Raw genomic sequence first — 13,075 nt, forward strand, 5'->3', positions numbered from 1 at the left:
CAGTCTCATATTATAACACACTGAGCAAAGATAGTCTGTAACAGGCTGGGATGTCTGGAGCTGCTCCAGTTTGGCCAACTCTAAAGGAGCAGTAAGAAGATGATATTGAGGAGCACTGAAGAGGCTTTTCATCTGCAAAAGGCTATTGGTGCTCTTATATAGGATGGTGATGTAACTCTAAAGTGGGTGGTGTTGTAGCAAGTAACTTTCCAGCTGACAGTGTCAGATGGTCTCACGGCCGGGAGGAGCTTTTAGGCCACCAGGTATGTGGAGATGCTGTGCCGTGCAGATCTGGTGAGCACCATGTGCTCCGTGATGGGCAGCTCTTCCCAGCTTCCTGTGGGTGCTGCCATTAGGGCTCCATGGTAGGCTGGGCCATGGTCATTGCGTGCAGCCCTCACAATGCTCACTTCTCTTCTCGGCACGTGTGATAAAGGGCTTTCTCAGTACTTATCTCTAGCCCTGATCAACAGTCTGCTACCAAAGGATGTTGTGTCGTTCTGAAGGAACTGACATTTGCAGCATCAGTACTGCTGTGATTTCTCGCATTTTGCCTGTGAATGAAGGCCCTGCTGCCAAGATTAACTTTCTCACCCATAATACTTCTCAGCCATCTGCCAAAGTAGATATTGGACAGTTTGCCAGGTTAAGGCCAAACTGTTTGAAATTTAATTTATTTGAAGCTTTTTAGTTTGTCATGCATATTATCGACAAAAGTATTGACAGGGTCTGTTCTTCTGTTGCATTCATATGTGAAAGTAATTTTTGTCTTCTATTTTTTGTAGCAGCTAATTCAGCCAGAATTCAAGTGTGAAAGCTTTTCCTAATTTAGAGGAATTTTAAGAACTGGAAAATTATGCTACGTAACTAGCTATATTTGAACACGTCTCTGAATTTACATAATAAATGCCTGACTTTTGCAGTTAGCAGAACTAAAATATGGAGAGGATCAGAACACTATTTAAGCACTCTGTCTTACTGCTATCTCTAATTTCTTTTATTTTGATGTGTTTCTTTTGTTCAGATGTAATGGGAAAAAAAATCTAACTATTTCAGTACTGGAAAAAGCTCAGGACACGGTCTTTGATCCTCACCTTCCGCTGCCTTTAGGTATTATCCTCACTTCACAGATGGACAAAGTAAGGCAAGCAACATGTGACTTTTTTTTCTTAAAGCACTTGGAGATCTGCTACTGAGAAACATATGAAAAAGCTGCACACTTCTTATACAGTTATGTAGCTTTTCTTTAACATATCCAGCTACTTCATCTCAGGCAAACTGAAAATAGGAAACATATTCAGCTGGGATAATGTACCTGCCTGCAGAGCATTCTGATTAAATTATACACCATAAAATTATACTTGAGTAGGTCATGTAGTAAAAAGAATAATAATAACAATAATAATAATAATAAATAGGATGCTGCCTTCAGGAGCTCCCTCAAGAGCTCCCGATAATTTGTGGTTTTTAAAATTCTGATAGCTGTTATTTCGGATATATGGAAAATACTCCCTGGAAGTGCATTCAGTTCCTTGTCTCCTTTTGATGTCCTGCTGTTGGAAAGTTCTGTATTTCAGTTTTGACTGGCACATAAAAGAAGAAGAAAAAATGAGTTTGAAAAATTAGGGTTATAAGAGAAATTTATTATGAGCAGCAATGAACAAGCAGTGCGGTCAGTGCCTGAGAACAAGCATGGCCTTTGACGAAAGGCTTAGTAATTACAAGTGGATTTCCATAAGTAATTTGTAAATTTCCATAGGTATTTGTAAATTTCCATAGGTATCTGTAAAACCACCGTACCAAGTGTGCAGTGGAGGGTGAATGCTGTTAAATAGAACTTGCCATACTCTAGTTGGGCCGTGTAGAAACGATCCGCTTCATACAGCACACTGTGGATAACCAGGAGGATAAATTCACTCCCTTTCTCGTTTTACTGTGCTCTTGATTGCTTCCCGTGCCATCAGCTCACCCTGCAGGGTGTGAGAGAAGCGCACTCATGTCATTTGAGGCAGCCCAGTGGCTTGGCCTGCTGTCCCAGAGCAGCAAGTCCTTGTCCCGGTGTGTGGGAAGGGCGCGGTGGGGCCGGGTAGGGCTCCGGGGGAGCCGGCAGGAGCGGGAGAAAGCGCCGGCGGTGCCGGCAGGAGAAGGGAAAGGCCCCGGGGGTGCCGGCAGGAGCGGGGAAAGGCCCCGGGGGTGCCGGCAGGAGCAGTGCGGCCGGGAAAGGCCCCGGGGGGTGCCGGCAGGAGCAGTGCGGCCGGGAAGGGCCCCGGGGGTGCCGGCAGGAGCAGTGCCACAGTCGAGCACTAGATGCCACTCTGAGGCCGCAGAAGGAGCCTGGCCGCTGGGCAGCATCCCGGCACGGAGGGCTGGGAAGGAAAGCGCTCGGAAAGCCCCCGGGGAGCGAGACAGGCCGAGCTCCTCGCATGCCCCTGCGGTGACGCTCAGAGAACAAACAGCGAAAAGGTGAATCAGGGGCCACCGGTGCTGCGTTTGGGCCCCACGTGAGCCAGGCCAGCAGCAGGTGCTTCGGATGGGAACTAAACCTCCATCCAGAGCTAGCAAATAATCTCCCGACTTCAATGGCTTTGTGCACAGGTGTCCCCACTTCTGACCTATTAGCCAGATGGGCTCAAAAGGAGGGTGGAAGAGCAGGGTGAAAGGGCAGTTATAGCTCGCTGGATGGGGTTTCAGGAGAGTTTAAGGATGAAGACCCGTGGCTCTTACTGTGTTTCTGCTGGTACAGTTGCCCTACAGGTAGGTCTTTAAAAGTTTGTGATCAATAGAAGTATAGCTAACAATCCCCTCCTTCACTATTCCCATACACCTCCTAAACATTGCAGCATCGTGCTGAGAATCAGGCCTCAAAACTGTATAATCTGACTAAACTAATAATGGGCATGAGTCACAAACCTCAGTGTGGGTATTGTGTGGCTCAGAAAAATGCAGGGGTATCTGAAGAAAGGTTTGGCTTGTTGTCAGGATAAAGGCTAGTTGTGCAGTTTGGATTCAGATCAAGGCTGGAATGTGGAATGAAGTTTTGATGGGGCAGCATCTTTTCTGGGAAGTGAGTCTGCTTTACTGAACAACTTGGAATGGATCACTTTCTGTGAGTGACCCATACTATGCATTTTCTACAAAGTACTCCCTGTTCATGTAATGTAATATTAGCAAAACAAACATGTTGCTTCAAAGTACTGAAGAAGCTGTGAGCTACTCAAAGGGTAGTGAAAGCAGAGAAACATATATCCATTTCCTTTTACGTGGAGGAATTTCCCAAAGCAACATCATAGTTTTGAGTGAACTGTGTGGCTTGTAGTCCTCAGCCTTAAGGATGAATACATGTCAATCTGGAGGAAAGAGGAAGGAATGAATCCTGGTAAAAGTCCTAGGCACTGATGCGTGTTATTTCTCTTCAGTTACTTGGTATTCCTACATAATCAGGAATAGTGTGCTATGCATTGCTAAGTGAGTTATGTTGGTCTTAAATAGCAGGCTTATAGAGAAAATAAGATTTTCCCTGCTATTAGCTACAAGAGATTTTTAGGTAGAAATGGTGGAGGTACGTGTCTCACGGCTGAGTTTTTTTTTGGAGTGCTAACTTCCTAAGAACACTAGCCTTGCTTTTGTGGCCTGTACTCTAGTGCAACCCTCCCACGTGAACTGTGATTGGATCCAACCCTGTTGTGGTAGAGATGTGTGTGAGTTTGACCTTTACAGAGCTAAGTACTCAAAAATAACTGCTCTTGGCAAAGTGCAAGTATAATGCATTGTCTGGCTGTTTAATTCTCTGCACTAATTGGTCTGTACAGAGAATAAACAGATATTTACTGTAACAAGTTTTGTGTGAGCTCAAATGGTAGAAGATTGTGTATTTGGTGTTCGAGTTCCTGTACTTGCTTTTTGCTGTCCAGTTTAAACATCTGTTACATTGGGATCATAAATCCTACTAGTGCAACATAGCCAGCATGCCCTAGAAATTGAGTGGCACTTCAGGAGCCAGTTTCTTGTAAAAAGTATCAGAAAGAAACATTCTGTCTTTCCTGCCACCACCTACCTTGTGAAAAAAATATCTTCTGAAGAGTGATTGTCCAGTAATGTAAAGAAAGTCCATGTGTATTTGTTCTGTGTACCTGTAAATGTGTGAAGGTGTATTGTCCTGTGGTTGTCCGAGTCTGCTGAGTAATCCATCTGGGCTCCCTTAGATGTGAGACTGAAGCCTGGATACTTAGGTAAAGCAGGATGTTGGGTCAGTTTCTGTTTTCTGTAACTTGAATTTAAATGTAGGAGTGACTACTTTGAAGTAGAGCATTCTCAGATTTTGAGGAAGGAGTTTGGTCTTTTGCACATGAACTACACAACCATTGCACACACACGTTTTATCCATGAAGCCACCCTAAGTCATAATGTGGGATTTCAAGGTTCTCTGTTGGCAACATCCATCTTCTGCACCCTCCTCGTGTTAGCATTGATCTACAGGGGAAATAGAGAACACAGCTGTGTTATTATATACCTGACTGCAATTTCTGCTCTAGTGATCGAGTGTACATACAGAATTTTTGAAACATGGCCATTCTAACTTACTTTGTCTTCCTGTCAATAGCATGGCACTTGTCCAAATTATGGATCGATATCAGCTGATCTTTTTATGTTAAACTGTAATGAAGTTGCCTCTCTTATTGGAGATGTGATCTTGCTTCAGGCAATGCCTTTAACTGCAAACTTTTGGAATGGAAATGGGGGAGAGGGGAAACAGAAGCAGAGGAATGAGCAAAAGCCAGAGTGGAGAATAAAAGCATTCCTTCCTCTTTTTTGAAATCTGTAGGAGTTGGGTAAGAGGGGACTTGGATATATAGAGATCCTGGCTTGTTAGGACTTGTACTAGTATGGGTAAGAACTATCAGCCTCTACTCTCTTCAAAGTACTGTCAAAAATCCAGTGGTGGACACTGGGAATGAAAGCCAGGCTCTCTTGAAGTTTCATGCAGTCTTACCTTTAATTTCTATTTTTTTTTTCCTATTTCATAAAGTTTGTGAGATCAAATAATTGAAAGAACAGAGGAAAAATGAAATGTGGCGAGGAGTGGGGAATGAGAGATGTAAAAGGGGGTACTAGATCAGCCATTTTTCCCTTGTGGGCAGGATGAGATCTACAGTGACTTCTCAAAGTCATTATCTAGTTCAGAAGAGTTTCAGGGTGTCAGTGTTGTGTCATAGCTCTAGTGTGACATTTCACAGGCATTCACTGCAACTCTTCAGACTGCTCTGCTTTTACATTAATTTATTTAACTTGTATGGACAAAATGTAGCGGGGAACTTTTTTCCTATGCTATTTCTAGGGTAAAAGGTTTGTGGAAGAAAGATGTTCTGTCTGGCTTTTGGAACAGAGTCTGTGCGGGGCTATATTAATTTTGTTTTGTAAGGGAAAAACAATGAAGAAGGGAACTTGGTGAGTTCAGGGCTGGTAGTCTCTGGCTGAAGTTGACAGACACTTTCCTAGAACAAAGGGATAATGGTATTTTGAAAGGCATCTTTTTGTGAACCATTTAAGAATAAGTTGGTTTCTTTGCTAGTTTCTCTCAGAACTGCCTCTGAGCCACTCCTTACAGCTCACTTTTGGCTGCTATGAATATGCTCAGTATTTCTGGAGAAGCCAGGAATGCCCTCTCTTCCAAGTGTCTCATTTGTATCCCTGCCCCATGGGGCAGGTCTGAGGATTCCGCAGCTCTCCTGAGTCTCTCTGCAGTGGCAGGAGGGCCAGCAGGGGTGAGGGAGCTCTGACACAGCCTGGGCCCCGAGCTGGCTGACAGAAGGGCAGAGCCTGGGGGGCACTGCAGCAGGGACCCCTTGCTCTGAGTAAATGCAGCCAGTCTCACATTCTAGCTCTCCTCTCCAGAGAGTGGAGTTCCTGCAGGAATTCTTTCACTGCATCTCTTTGGTGCGTAGTGTCAGTCAGCAGAGCTCCACTTCTGTGTAATTATACGTGAGAGATTGTTGGTTTCCTTTGCAGCTTTTATCTTTTCCTCTTAAACCTTTCCAGTGTGTGGGTGCTGCCCCCCTTTTCCCCCCACCCTCACTACATAACTTTATTTCTGTTTCAGGAAGATCTGTATGTGTGTCTTTCTAAAAATTACTGCTATTATTTTTCTTAGTTACTTTATGAAAGTATCTAGAATGATCCATACAAATACAGACTGCTGGATTTGAGAAGCACATGACAAGATCTTCATAAGAATTGAAAATGATTGAGTAGGACTGATGAACTGAGATACGCAAGGGAAATTAAGGAACTAAGCAAATGGTTTCTTTACTGTCAAAGAACTGTGGCTGAGTTGGAAAGTGAATTTTCATTGCATAGTCTCATGTAGATATTTTTAATTCCAAGGCTATGTCTTCCCTTCTTGGAGACTTAAGCAAAAAATGAGTAAGACATCTCTATTTCAGGCTAATGCTGAAATGAATAATGAAAAGTTAAGACTATGGTACTCAAGTTTTTGAAGTTTCAGGCAGTCTATAGTATCCAAACTTCAGCTTCACTCTATTACTCTGCTGGGACCCTATGATTCAGTTAGTGAATTTGTACACATTTTTGCACCCCTTGATACAAGCTTGGCTAACTATGACTTTGGAGGCATCTTCACAGTAGTTTTGTGCTTGCAAGCCTCCCATACACAAATATCTCAAAAAACATTTATGGTTATGGAGGCCTTGGTGAGGGACAGTGTTATTTCAGTTGTACAGATAATGAACTGAGACAAAAGACTGATATTTGGGGATTAGTACAACAAAATTATGGTAATTCTGGATGGAAAAATATCTGCCTTGTTCAAGGAAAAACCCTAAATTCTAAGACACTTTTCCTTGTAGTGTAAGGATGAGAAATTAAATTGTGAGTGCTTCTTATGAATTACAATGAGAGAAACCCTCAAGCATTACTTTGGGTCTATGGAGAGAATTTAAGATTTTGATGATCCTATTGTGAAAAGGAGATGAATAGCTTCTTTTAAAAGACAGCTTAGTATTAGGAATAATGTCAAATGTGAAAAATTGAATTTTTCATACAGATTTAAAAATATTTATTCATCAAGTGTTTTAATTCATGTAGTTTGTCAAAAGTGCTTGATCTTTGAGAAAGGAAGTATTGGTTTGATGAATCTACATGTTCATCCTGAAAAGCATGTAAAAAATCCAACTAGGTATAGTGCCTGGCTCAGAAAATAGAGGGAAGCCACAGGGTTTTTTTGAAGATTGGTGTTTTGTTAGTGTAGAAGGTAAAAGTTAAGACTTGTCCATAGCTTTTCAAAGAGTTTGATAACCTGTTGGTGTAAATCAGGATAGCTGCAGTGAGGTCTGGCTGTCAGTCTGTTCCTAACTATGCCACAAAACTACTCTTATTGTGTTTTAGAAAAGAAATTAAAGCACAGATATTATATGTAAGCTAATGTACTTTAGTGACAGGAGATGGTATTTTCTTCAAGTCTGGGAAGCAAAGCTGGGAGACATGGAAAAAGAAACCCAACTGAGAAGTTACTTGCCCTACCACTAAAATCTTGTTTTAGGAGACCCAACATCAGTCACAAAGCAGATGCTGGCAATGTTCCTGCTCAGCAGGCCAGTATAAACATGTGTGCCAGGTGCACAGTTTGTGACTATTGACACAAGCACAGAGGAGGTGGAGGGGGCTGTCCCTCTTAGTGGTACTCATTGCTGCTCTGTTTGCTTTGCTTCGGTGTCGGGGCAGCAGGGCAGGAGTGAACAGAACTGGGGAAACTCAGCCCAAGGAAATGAAGTGAATTATTGGGTGCTGAAGTAGGATATTTCTAATAACTGATCTGTTGCTTTGTTTGCAATACCAGAAAGGTGGGACATATGGAGCAATTTGGAGGATAATTCTATTAGTTTAAAAACAGATTTTTTTTTTTTCCTTGGGCCTGAAGTACTTTCATTTAAATGTGATTTTCTTTTTGTTAAAAGAAAAAGTAAAATTGAACTGAATTTTAAGAAAGTATTGCAGATTTGAGTTGAAAGGGTATACATTTCACATTCGGTATATCAAACTGAATGATCTGGATTTTCAAAGAGTTTGCCTAGGCTGGAATAGCTAAACAAATCTGGAAGAAATCTGCAGTCAGTGTAAATCTGCATTTTTAAAAGCTTGCTCAATCATTCCACCTTAGACAAACAAATATTTGTTTTACATCATCTATGTTCTTATTTCTGAGCTGTTACATACACAGAATGCTTGTGTGGATGAGTATGCACAGACTGTTGAATAAAGCCAGATTGTGAAACTGGGAAGGGGAAATTCAGTTGTAGCCTGTCGTTATGGAGAGTAAGAGAGCTACACCTCCAAGGGTTTTGCCTGATTACTTTGGAAATTAGAAGTCAGACTTAGGTAGTGGGTGTAAAAAGAAGAGTGGCAGTCATGATGGTGGAAACACTACGTGGGATAATTGTGTGCATTGCAGGGAAATAAACATCATGGAATTGTAGTTCTGGGCCTTGACTGTTTTCTATTAGCAAACAGGTTACCATAACTGATTTCAACCCTTTATTGGCAAAATTTAGTTGATTCCAGTGGATTTGCACAAGGGATTAATTTAATCTTCAGTTTTCCTAGTTTTCAAGCCCAGAAGGGCTATTAGCTTGCATACTGTGGTCTGCCACACAGAACAGGCTGCAGAATTTCATATTGTTATTCAGCATCAAACCTGTAACTGGTATGTTTTGAAAAAAAAGTATCTTTCTGCAGGGAAAAATCTCAAGGAAATGCTGTTGGAAATTGCTGGAATGATCAAGTGTGTTTTTTGTTTTTTTTTTTTTACACAAGGCTGAGACCTTGATTCTGTTCCTAATTCTGTGGCAGTCAAACTACCTCTCCGTGCTCTAATTTCTGTGCCTATAGCTGAAAGATAGGATAGTTAATCTCATCTGGAAACAGATTTAAATTCCATAGCAGAAGACTGATAAATGTAAGTAAAACATCACTCTGTGACTGTAGTCAGCTCTCTCTATCCCTTTTGTTCTTCTGCATTTCTCATTTTGCTTTTCTCATCTGCAGATCTGTGATATTTTTACTGAGTGCAGTAAATGATGTGGTGACCTTCTACTGCCTTTAGTACTACCTATTAAAGTTTTATCTATGTTTTCTTAAAGAGAAGTACAAATCAAGACAAATTTCTCTCAAATCTTATGCATTCAAACTCACAAAATGCTAAGCTAGCTTTTCATTTGTTCATAATACAGCACTTCAAGAGTGTGTGCTGTTGCTGTTATTTACATAGCTGTGTAACAAGATGGGCGGTTCATGAGGATTTTTGGTTTGTGTTGCATTTCAGCTTTCTTTTAGTAATTACTGTAGCAAATCTGTCTGGTGAGTATCTCATAGTTGTGTCATTCCAGCCTCTGGAGTATTCATGCCATGCTGAGGTTGGAATTCCAACTTGTCTCAAAACACATGGTTTCAGGTGCCCAGAGACAGTGGTGTTTAGTGCTTGTGTTATGTTCCTCCCCAGCAGAAACTGTCCTGCATCCCAGGACTTGGTTCTGGATTGTCTCTCGATTCCAGTTGAACATTTGTATCTCTCCATGTGAATATAAAAGAGAAATGACTGATGTTTTCCTTGTTTCTAAGTTTTAGGAGCAGGGACTGACAGCTGGAGTCTTTGTAAAGAAAGGATCTGTAACCAAATGGACCCATGGGATATAGGCACCATTGGAGTTCAATATTACAGTGGCAGGTACCTTAGGGGTGAGATCCAAAGATTAGATTATAGGGCAAAGGGAAGCCCCAGTTTCCAAGTGTGATTTGCTGTTAGTAATGGTGTCAGGGCCATGAATGTCCTGAGCAATGTACACATCACTGACAGGAAAGGCTGAGGAAGAGGGTGCAACTTCTTGGCTTCTTATCTTGGTTTTGCATTTTATTAGATGCTAGGATCAGTCTAGTCCCTATTGTTTTCACAAACAATATGAGGCTCTTGTCTGCAGACTGCTTTAGGAAGGGTTGGCCCCTCTCAAGCCCTACCAAGGAGGGCTCTGTAGCTGCTCTTCCCCTGTTATTTGCCAGCTGAGTGTTACTACAGAATCACTATTGTCTTTGCCTCTCTAGGCCTTAGGGACTGGTAGTGGTTGCTGTTTTCTCCCTACTTTCTTGGTGCTTTTTCTGATCTTTCTTCAGCTGACACTCCTGGAAGCCCCTCTCCTGTTCCTGATCCTTTGGAAGGCTTGGTCCTGGCAGTTCATCATGCCTCTCCATCATTTCCCTTGCCTGGTGCTGCCCGGCTGCAGCCTTGGTCCCCGGGGGCTTGTGTGTCCTGCCTCACCAGTGTTTGCCTTGCCTGGTGCAGCATTCAAGCAACACCTTAATAAAAAGCTTTCCTCCCTTATCTCTTCTCTGCTGCTGTGCCACTGGGCTGGGGATCGTGTTCCCATCTCTTTCACACGCACACCTGGCCATAAAACACTGGGTTTGTTTTTAACCTCAAACCAGGGAGCTTTAATTAAAGAGACAGTGACCTCTTTTATGAGTTTGCTCGCATAGGGTTTCAGGGCTATTGTCACATACAGCTCACATGACAGAGCACCGTTGCACAAAGCTCCATTTACACATCCTTCCCGGCTCTTTTCCTCTCCTCTTTTTGTTTTCCAAACGCAGAAGGAAGTTGTTTTCTTGTTTACCCCTAGGCAAAGTTGTCTCTCATGTTAGTAGCCTATGGCTAACAGTTTCTTTGAAGAGAACCCACCTTTCTTACTAACACACAGTTGTCATTAGACTTGCAGAAATGTTATTTTTTTAATCTATGTAAGAAATAGTCTTCTGGATCTGACTAGCTGAAGCAGATCTTCTGTTCGTTTTCCTTAACTAGTTCTCATAGCTGTATAATGGAATTTGTGTTTCTTATGATGACAAATACTTATTATTCACTGTTGCATTTACCTGTATTCATTAAGTTTCAGGGGCAATAAGTAGAATTTTTCATATATGCTCCAGCATGGTATGTGTAGCAACAGACACTGAAACTTGTCCATAGTTTTAAACAGAATAGTTTGTGTCATTGGAAGAAAAATTTTCACAAATACTGATGTGTATTCTGCAGCACATATATTCAAAGATACACAAACAGAAAGAAGTGTGTATGCAGTCCAGAACTTATTTGAGGTATGCAGACTTCTACAAAAGGCACTCATGCACAGAAAAGAGACATCTGGGACAGGCACAAGGAATTCCACATAATTGGTGCAATACGGAGACGCACAGGATATGCACACACAAAAGAAAAAAACAAACAAACCATGTGGAAGGGTGTAGCTTCCCTCAGAACACACCTTGCATGTAGACCTTCAAAAGCAGGCACAAGGATAAGTCTACAGGAAAAGCTGTATGTAGAAACTGATGCCCAGTTAACTCTGAAAGTAATATATAAGTTGCTGTGGACACAGACCGCATGTTCAGGTGCTGGAACTCACTGAATTGTGCAAGATTTCTGCATTCAGTAGTGTTACTTTTAGGAAAAGCTCAATTATATGGCAAAAATTTACACACTTTAACTGCAAAGCTTGTAGATATGAGAACACGTGCCCTTACACATATGAATAGGTAGATCTATTTTGATGTGAATACTGGCACATACTTTTCTTACTCAGTGTATTAATAGAGGTTTGCCTAGACACAAATATGCCACACACACAGACCCTTAGACACACACAGATATACCCATGTCTATGTTCATTGAGAGAGACTCACTCAATATCTGTGTATGTGTGTGTTGGGAGAGGGTCATAACCTCCTCCATTCTTCTCCTGAAGGGGTTTGGATAATGAAGGGAAAAGAAATGAGGCCTGGGGCTAATTTGTAGTGGCATTTCCTGGCCTCTCTTATGCCAATGAAGCTCCGTTTCATCTTTAGCCTTATCAATTCTGCAGTCATGTGGCTTTCCGCTTGGACGCCTCTGTCTCTTCACCCTCCTCCCCAATCTCCCATGCTAATGGAAACTTCGTTAATGCCATTAATCTGCTGACTGGGACAAGTCAAAAACATATCCACACAATCTGAGCCAGGGCTGCAAGCATCCTGGGGCTGCCAAACAGAGGCACCCCTCGTGCTCGCTGCATTCCTGAAGGAACTTCATATTGATTTATTCCTTTCTTTCCTTGTCTGCTTTATCCTTTGGTGACTTTGCATCCTTCAGAACAGACATCAACTAGATGGCCTTTTTTTCCCCGATCCCTCAAAATGATATTTCTTCAAGAATCCTTTCCCTAGTTGCAGGACTAGTGCCTTCTTTCAGTGCCCCCTCATGGTAGCTGTTTTGTTCTTATGCTGGTTTTGATGACAGACTTGTTATTCCTCTTGTTTAATAGAATTTCATAACTATCCAAATGTTATGTGAACCTGCCTGGGCTGGACCATAAAAATGAAGTGTTCCACTCTACCTTAATATTAGCAGGCAGAGTATAAGTAAGTCTTTCATTATCCAGCTACTGTTACTGTTGTTCTAGTGGCAGTTGCCACTAGATCTGTTCTTGAAAGACTGTGCTGCTGGGTGCCCTGTCTTCTGAAATGTTCTCAGCTTCCCTGAATCACTTTTTAGGAGTGAGAACATACCAGTGCTTTGCCTTTTACTATTAGGCCAGGTTTTGTAATGCTTTGCCATTGTCTTCTATCACAATTGATTATCATTTTTGGTGATGTATCATTTTCTTAGCTATGACTTCAACTTTCCTTGCCAGTGTAGCGCACCTGCAGAAGCTTGAAGCTCTGAGCAATGACTCACCATCTCCTTATTTCATAGCATTGTTCAGTGGCTGAGCATGTGGAAGTTTCTCATGTCAGGATTATGCAGGCTGAGGTTTCACCAAGAAGAGAAAACAGACTCTGTGTGATACTTGTTTTAGGAAAAAATTCTGTGATAATCAGAGTTCATAGCTAGCTCTTGAGAATGTCAGGATGTTGAGTGATCTGTATTTGATCTATGAATCTTTATATACATAAATGAAATAGTGACAGTGAAGAAGGAAAAGACAGCTAGGAAAGGCATGCCGTCCGAGTTGTGACATATGGATATGTTTCTAAAAAA

The 13,075-nt window shown here is 41.8% G+C and overlaps 1 long non-coding RNA gene across 1 annotated transcript in view; it reads left to right on the top strand.

The window, feature by feature from the left end:
- The first annotated feature begins 4,714 nt into the window (after positions 1–4,714).
- The window catches only part of LOC102064449 (uncharacterized), a 178,843-nt gene continuing 170,482 nt past the window's right edge, over positions 4,715–13,075 (top strand). Inside the window, exon 1 of the long non-coding RNA XR_270573.2 lies at positions 4,715–4,829. This is a non-coding gene — a long non-coding RNA (uncharacterized LOC102064449). The remainder of the gene's footprint in view (positions 4,830–13,075) is intronic.

This window comes from Zonotrichia albicollis, chromosome 7, assembly GCF_047830755.1.
Source record: "Zonotrichia albicollis isolate bZonAlb1 chromosome 7, bZonAlb1.hap1, whole genome shotgun sequence".
NCBI classification, from domain to species: Eukaryota; Metazoa; Chordata; class Aves; order Passeriformes; family Passerellidae; genus Zonotrichia; species Zonotrichia albicollis.